Below are 7,944 nucleotides of genomic sequence, written 5' to 3'. Positions count from 1 at the left end.
AAGTATCTGATTTAATATTTCAGCTTATATTTGTTCTCTTGTAGAGCAAGCAAATCAAATATTTTTGTACCTTGGTTGCCATAGCCATAAAATAATAGCAGCAATACATATTTCCTGTAAAATAATTAATAAGTAAATAAACCCTCTTTACAATAAAAAAATATTGCATTCCATAGAATACTATTTGTGGAAGACAAGGTCTCCTGAGTAAATTGGGAACATGGGTACCATGAGAGAGGTTAGAAGGGAAGGGGAAAGGAAGGGAGGGGAGTGGAGAAAAATATATAGCTCTATAAAAACAAAAAGAAAAAAATCCATTTGTGGAATTTGTTGGATGCTTACAGTGATCAGTAAGGAGTTGATGTTTATTGTTTGTTATCTTCATTCAAGCTTGTACATGCCTATAAACCCAGCACTTGGGAGGTGAAAACAGGGTCAGGAGTTCAGTGCTATGTGAGACCCTATCTCAAAACATGAAAGTCTTCTCAGACTTTAATACATACTTAACACAACCTAAGTGGAAAGAGAATATCTGCAAAAAAATAAAAATTAAAAAATATTTCTAACACTTGTAAGAAAATGATTTTTTAATTTTTTTTTTGCTTCAATTCTTACTACAGTAAGATTTTTACAAAGAATATAGTGGGAAATGAATTTTATAGGTTCTTCTTTAATTTTCACATTTTCGTACCCTAGAAAGTATGAATGCTTAGCCACCATCTTCTGGCCATTTTAGTGTACATGCAGCGGACACGTCTTACTCTATAAGCGTCCAGGAAATACTTTTGCTTGCATCTGTTTTCCAATCTGCTAACCCCTTTTATACTTCAGGAAACTAAAGCCACATATGGTTCTATAAATTATTCATGTGTATATCCAATGCATATGTAATTTGTCCATATACGTTATTCCGTAATGTGCCCCCCCCACACACACAATAGAATGAAATACCAAATCCTTAGAGAAACCCAAAGACTTAACAGACTGACCAAGCTTCCATGCAAATTCTCATGGTGATAGAGGCCCATTTCCTGCCGATCTCTGCCATTCTGAGATGCTCTCTAGGGCAGTGAATCAGAGTATCAAACTACCTGGTTTGAACTACTGGAACAATGGTGCTACCACAAGAACACGCCATAGAGACAAGAGGTGGCTGTACTCTGAAATCCATCACTGTTTGTATCGAGACCTTTGCTTCTCCAGCTCCATAACTAGTCAGGAGGAACGTGGCCAAGCCAGCCTGTTTCTAAACAGAAAATCCCTCTAATAGCTTACACCCTTTGTTTCGCTAAATCTCCCTTAGGATACACGGTAGTCTAGGATGCTTTACCCAACAGACCTTCCCTGTCACTTGCACTTGGGGTCAAACTTGAAGTGTCAAGTGATAATCTACCCAGTCTTTCCCAGTTCTCTCCCCATCTTACAAAAAAACCTACACATATAATCCTGTCTTGGCATCTCCTTGGGTAACAAAAATCAAGACATCGGTGTTGGTGTGTAGGGTATTCATAGTCCCTGGCATAAGACTGCAGCTTATGTTGACCTGGGACACCGTCCCAGTGGTGGCAAATACATTAGTAGGTGTAAGGAGACAAGGGTGTGGAATATAGAGTGGGAGTGATGCCTACAAAGACAGCAGAATTGGCTGGGCGAACTTGTGATGGAGTCCTGAAGAAATGAGAAATGGCCGTTAAGCTATGAGTAGCCAAGTGTGTTCTGATTTATAAAGAGCCCTTTAGCACCTGAAGCAGGACAGACACAGCTGAACTACAGCTTTAGAGTTCATTGGTAAGAAGCACAGCACTCTACCTACATCCGGGCATCGAATATTTAGGCAACTATGTTAATATGAGGGTAGAGAGATGTAGGATCCTAAACATGGGATGAGATCATCTGATTGATACCTATAGACTCCCTCTGGCTTAACTGACATACCTGCTGTGCTAGGGGGGAAAAAAGCCCTTGCCTCCCTCCTCCCTGAACTGGATTTCACTTACCTTCCTGGCTGCCAAACCAATCACTAGGATTAAATCCCAGCATAACCCAACTAAGCAAGTTGGCATATCCTGACAGGAACCAGGAAAGTCCACCTGGGACTAGATATTAACAGCCCTTGTTAATATCTGTGGATTGAAAGCTCCCATGATAGAGAGAGCCAGATGAGAAACTGTAAATGCTTCTTGTTCTGCCCAGATAGATAAGAAGCAAACATGTATGTTGGAGGAAGCTAGAGATCCGTGCCCCATTTAAGACTTAAGGATAGAAGAGAGATCTTCCAGTGTGAAGCTGTTAACTTATCAGGCTGCTCTCTCATGGTCTTCGAGAAGGCTGTAGACTATTGCTGACTTAACCAGGTAGAAACCAGATCCCAGCCTCTAGCCTAGACTCCTGCTTCAGCATACCAATACTACCACAAATGCAAAGTATGCAACTATTGATTTGGCAAGCGTATTTCTCCTATCCCAATTAGAAAAGAGGAAATAGTTCACCTTCACAAAACACAGACAGTAATGTTAATGGGAGAATGACTTTTGCCTCAAGCCTTTTAACTTCACCCTCAATCATAATAAAACACATTAATCTGAATCGTTTACATATTCCTTAGGGCAACTGCCTGATCCTCTGTTGATGGGGTATGATGGACAAAGGACAGCTACTATGCTGGACGCCTTCGTAGAACATGTGCTCCAGAGAAAGGGAGGAAACACTAAAAAGATTAAAAGTTCTCCTAATTTTTTTTAAAAATCTAGCATTTCCTGTGTGTGCATACATGTAGAGGCTGAAGGCAACCTCAAGTGTCATCCTCAAGACTGTCATTACCGGGCTGGAGAGATGGCTCAGCAGTTAAGAGCATTGCCTGCTCTTCCAAAGGTCCTGAGTTCAATTCCCAGCAACCACATGGTGGCTCACAACCATCTGTAATAAGGTCTGGCCTACAGGCATACACACAGAATATTTTATACATAATAAATAAATTTAAAAAAAAGAAATTTGAAAAAAAAGAATGTCATCTTCATCCTTTGAGAGAGGGTCTCTCATTGGCCTGGAGCTCGCCAAATTAGGCTGGGCTGACTGGCCAGTGAGCCCCTGGGGTCCTCCTCTCTTTGTGTCCCCAGCACTTAGATTACAAGTACATCCCACCATGCCTGGCATTTTTATCTGTTCCGAGAACTGAACTCTCATCCTCAGGCTTGCAAACACTGACTTAGCTGTCGCCCAACCCTGAGCTTTCCTACTTGAGAAAGATTTTTCAAGGTCCTGCTCATGGAGTGTTAGTAGTGGTATTTTGGTTAGGGTTTCTATTGCTGTGAAGAGACACCAGTGCAGTCGTCACCCAGACACAGAGGAAACAGGATGAGAATGCCTCACTGATGAAAGGTACCAAGCCACATGGCTAACACAGACAAGAATTATGGGCTAATATAAGTTGTAAGAGTTATAAGAAGCCTGAGCTAATAGGCCAACCTATACTCAATATACACCTCTGTGTGTTTCTCTGGGATGGAACAGCTGCAGGACGTGGTGGGACAGAAGCCTCGGTCAGCCACACCATGACCACAGCAATTCTTACAAAGGAAAACATGTAATGGGGTGACTTACATTTTAGAGGTTTAGTTCATTGTCATGGCAGGACATGGTGGTGCGCAGGCAGACATGGTGCTGGAGAGGTAGCTAAAAGTTCCATAGCTTGCGTAGGCAACAGGAAGTAGTCTGGTACACTAGGCACAGTCTGAGCATATATGAGACCTCAAAACCTGCTTCCACGGTGATACACTTCCTCCCACAAAGCCAGGCCTACTCCAGCAAAGCCACACCTCCTGATAGTGCCACTCCCTTTGGGGGCCATTTTTCTCTCAGACCACCACAAGTGGGAAAAGATGTGCTGGGGAGTGTGAGAGTCAGAGCTCAAGCTTTTCAGATTCCGGGGCAGGGCGGTGCCACCTGCAACAGAGAACTGAGTCCCCAATGGGACAGCTGTGCTCGTGGCACTAAGCCCTAGAGAGACTAGAGTCCATGGAAGCTCGTTCTTCCTAACCCCTCGGTGAGTGATAATCCTCCAATCGTTTCAGAGGTGTTTATTAGTCTACATTCTGTGGAAAGAGAGCAATTTTCCCTCCTCCCATCTTTATCTTTTCATTTATAACACAATGTACTTACATTTGATCAGCAGGTTAAAACCCACTATGATTACTTATTTTGATGTTCTGAATATGTCTGATTTGACCAATGGAAGGCCCAGGATGCCCGTATCCTTTTTTGTGGGTCATCATTTATTTGGCCCTTTCCTAACTTTTTATACAAGAGGATGTCCCAGGCTCTACCTTCCCAGCTCCAACCCTGGCATCAGCTGGGTTTCTGGGGAGTCCTGTTTATTTTTCCATGACAAATGGTATTCTGTAACCAAGACCCCTGTGTCGGGCTTGCTGCTGCTAGCATGTCATTTCTTGTGGTTCTCAGTAGATAGTAACACACATACTACTTCAATATATTAAAAACCACAAGTGTCGGCCAGTCAGGGTAGTACTCGCCTTAATCCCAGCACTCAGGAGGCAGAGGCAGGCAGATCTCTGTGAGTTCAAGGCCAGCTTGGTCTACCTAGTGAATTCCAGGCTGGCCAGGGCTACATAGTGAGAGCCTTTCTCGACAAAGCAAAACAGCCCAAAAGTGTAATCAGGGCCATATTAAGAGTGCTTTCCAGCTTTCCCTTCGGCTGTGTTTTGAACTCACTCAGCAGAAAGAAACCTGACTGCCATTAGCGTCGATATTCATATGTTCTGGGGTACACGATACATAAAGTAATTTTAGAATTTATCCCTGATATTATCAGGCAAAGAGAACTTACCAGAGTTTTAGGTGGCCCGTCTCTTGTCAGTCATCTCTCAGTGGCATCTGTGGGGTTGAGTTAACAAAGTCAAACCCAGGTCCCAACTATCTGTATGTAGGCCCTAAGCTGGGGACCCAACACTCTAGGCTGTCTACGTTACTAGCTTTAAACATGCCTGACACAAACTTGTTTTCTTCGGGCAATAGTAGCTGATCACGACTTGGTCTTATGGATCTTATATGGGACATATAATCATGTCACTAGAAACTGCCACCTCAGCCGAATGAAAGGGCAGACTTCCCCCAGTGGTGCTGTTTAATCCGTTTAGAAGCACACCATAATGGATTGCTTTTAAGTCATTTCTATCCGTGCGCAGTCCATGAAGCCCAATTCTCACTTGTGTCATTTTGTGCCTTGCATTATAACCACATCCTTAATATATATTTTACAAAATACAAATGTTTCTGAACAAATATTTAGGGATTTATTCAAAGGAAAAGGTGCTGGCAAAGGCAGTGTTCCCAGAGTGGAAGGTTGGTACTCTAAAGACAGAGGCAGTTGATCTTTAGGAAGTGGCATAGGTAGTCAGAATAGAAATTCAGAGACTGGGATTTTGTGATCTGCTGTCAGCAACGAGAGGTCAAGTCACTTGTGCCTTCAGAAGGGTTCCTTCTTGTTTGTGATGGTTTGTTGTAACTTACCAAATACCATTAAGCAACTTTAACTTGCTGTGGTGGTTTAGATAAGAACGGCCCCATAGGCTCATATACTGGAATCCTAAATCACGGTTGGGAAAGATTAGGCGGTATGGCCTTTTGGAAGAGGTATGTCAAGGGGATGGCCTTCGACTTCCAAAGCCTCCCACCATCCCTGATGTGCCTGTTCTGCTTCCTGCCTTCAGATCCAGATGTGAGCTCTCGGCTGCCCCTGCCACCATGCCTTTCCGCAGCCATCATGGACTCTAGCCCTCTGAAACCATAAGCCCAGTTAAATGCATATGGTGTTTTATCACAGCAATAGAAAAGTAACTGATAGAGTTGCTATCTTAGCAGTAATCCGTAGGCAGAGCAAACGTGAGTGATGCCTGTGTACTGATAATATCTTTGGGAAAGGCTTAAACTGTGGTCATCCAGTACACTAGCTTTTGCCTAGAACGTGAAAAGTGAAAAGCACAGCTTGAGTCTTTTCACCAGCCTGATAGCACATGCACTTGCCCATTCTCCGTGGCATGTTAGCCTTCCTGTTAACTGTTTTCTCTTTACTAAAATCAGATTTTGTGTTGTGTCTTTAAAGTGCTTGGCCTATTTCCTGGGAACTCATATAGCTAAGAAGATGTTAGGTGAGGGAGATAAAAGAAAATCGCTTTTAATCTTTGGAAAGCACATTGATCTAATTTATAAGGCCATGTGAAGGCTGCTTCTATACAGGTGGACCTGCTTGGGTACTTTCTCACCTAAATAACTTTAAATTAATCTATCTGTAGTTAGATAATTAGACAAAAATATGAATTTGTTATTATTGAGTACCCCTGTCTGTTGACTTCCAGTTCGTTTCTGTAAAAGTCTTCTGCATTGGGTTTACATTGGCGGGCCTGCTCATAGGGCTAAGACAGACTAGCGGGTGTTCCTTTAAGGGAGATTAATTTTTAAGCCAAATATTACTAAATGTTTAGATAGGCAACTTAAAGATGGCCCCAGTCACGCTTGCTTTGTGGCCTTTGTCTTCTCACTCCCCCCTACTCCCCGCCACCGTTTCTCTTCCTCTTCTTTCATCTTTGGTACGGAAGATTTCCCGGTCTCATCTGCTGTCCCAGCTTCACGCCTAGGATCAGCTGTGTCTATCTAGGAGCCCTGTCTGCTCTGAGTTGGGGAACATCCACTCCGATCCTTCCCCCATCCTCTGGCTTCCACCCCTCTTGTAGAACCAGTTGTCACCCTCTGAAGTGCTCTAACGAAAAGCAGGGACCCAAGGGTGGGTAAGGGCCAGGGAGGAGTCCTGTCAGTGGGAGTGGGTTGGGACATGTCCAACAGAGCCAGAAATGACACCGGCCATGGGCCGACACTGTGCATGTGGACTTGTAAGAAATCTGCAAGTCAGAGGATCCTGACAAATTGTGTCTAGATTATTGGCTAAACAATCCTGTAAGATGGTAAGGTGAGTCTTTGAAGTTGTTCAGTTTTGGAGTAATTTATTACTAATTAATTCATGGATAACTGATGGAGTGTCTTTTAAAAATAAAATCACAAAGGACCCTCATATTTCCTATTTTCCTTGTTACAGCTTTAACTAGCATTTCTAAGTAAAAGAGGAGGTGTGGGAGTCTGGCTACCCAGCAGACTACCTAAGAAGTACTTCACACATTCGTCTGGAATTGGTGTGGGTGGACATCCTGTCTCAATAGTTTTCAAAGTCCCCCAAGTATTTCTAAGGGGTGGATGAAGAATCACAGACACAACGCAGGTGAATTTACCAAGCCCTTTCTGCACATCAGGTATAAAGGTGACAATACAGACTAGGACATGATGCTCACCTGCCTCCTGGGTAAAGTGAGCGACATGCAAAACAGGTTATAATTACAACGATGGCAAATAAATATTCCAGTAGAGTTTCGGGATGATGGGAGAGAGGAGGGAACCCCTAAGTTAGCTGGATAAAAATCAGAAAAGATTTCACAGAGAAAATATTGGGCCCAGCCTTCAGTATAAAACTAGTCAGCATAAATATGGTGGAATGAGTTATGCCAAGAAATGGGAGAGTTAAGATTCCTGGTTATCAAATGAGCAGGGAGATGGCATGTGCTCATTTGAATAAGTATGTAGGGGGGACTCTCTTGGGGGTAGGGGTTGGCCACAGAACACAAAACTGGGGGTTCAGCAGTCTGAGCATGCAAGGGAGGACAGGGCTTATGGTGGTGGCAGAAGAGGTGGGGTCTAGGGGACTGGGTTGTTACTCAGGGTGGGCAAGGATAGGCAGCAAAAGTATCTGGGGCTGGACTGGGAGCTCCAGTCTGGTTATGCTATGGCAGAAAGCTTGGAGCTGGTAGCTCACAGGATGGGAACTAAAACCCACGGCAGAGCTGTTTCAAACTTCCTAATTTTTTTTTTTTTTTTTTTTTTTTT

This window comes from Microtus ochrogaster, chromosome 19 (assembly GCF_000317375.1).
Source record: "Microtus ochrogaster isolate Prairie Vole_2 chromosome 19, MicOch1.0, whole genome shotgun sequence".
Taxonomy (NCBI): domain Eukaryota; kingdom Metazoa; phylum Chordata; class Mammalia; order Rodentia; family Cricetidae; genus Microtus; species Microtus ochrogaster.
Note: the sequence above shows the minus strand (reverse complement) of the source record.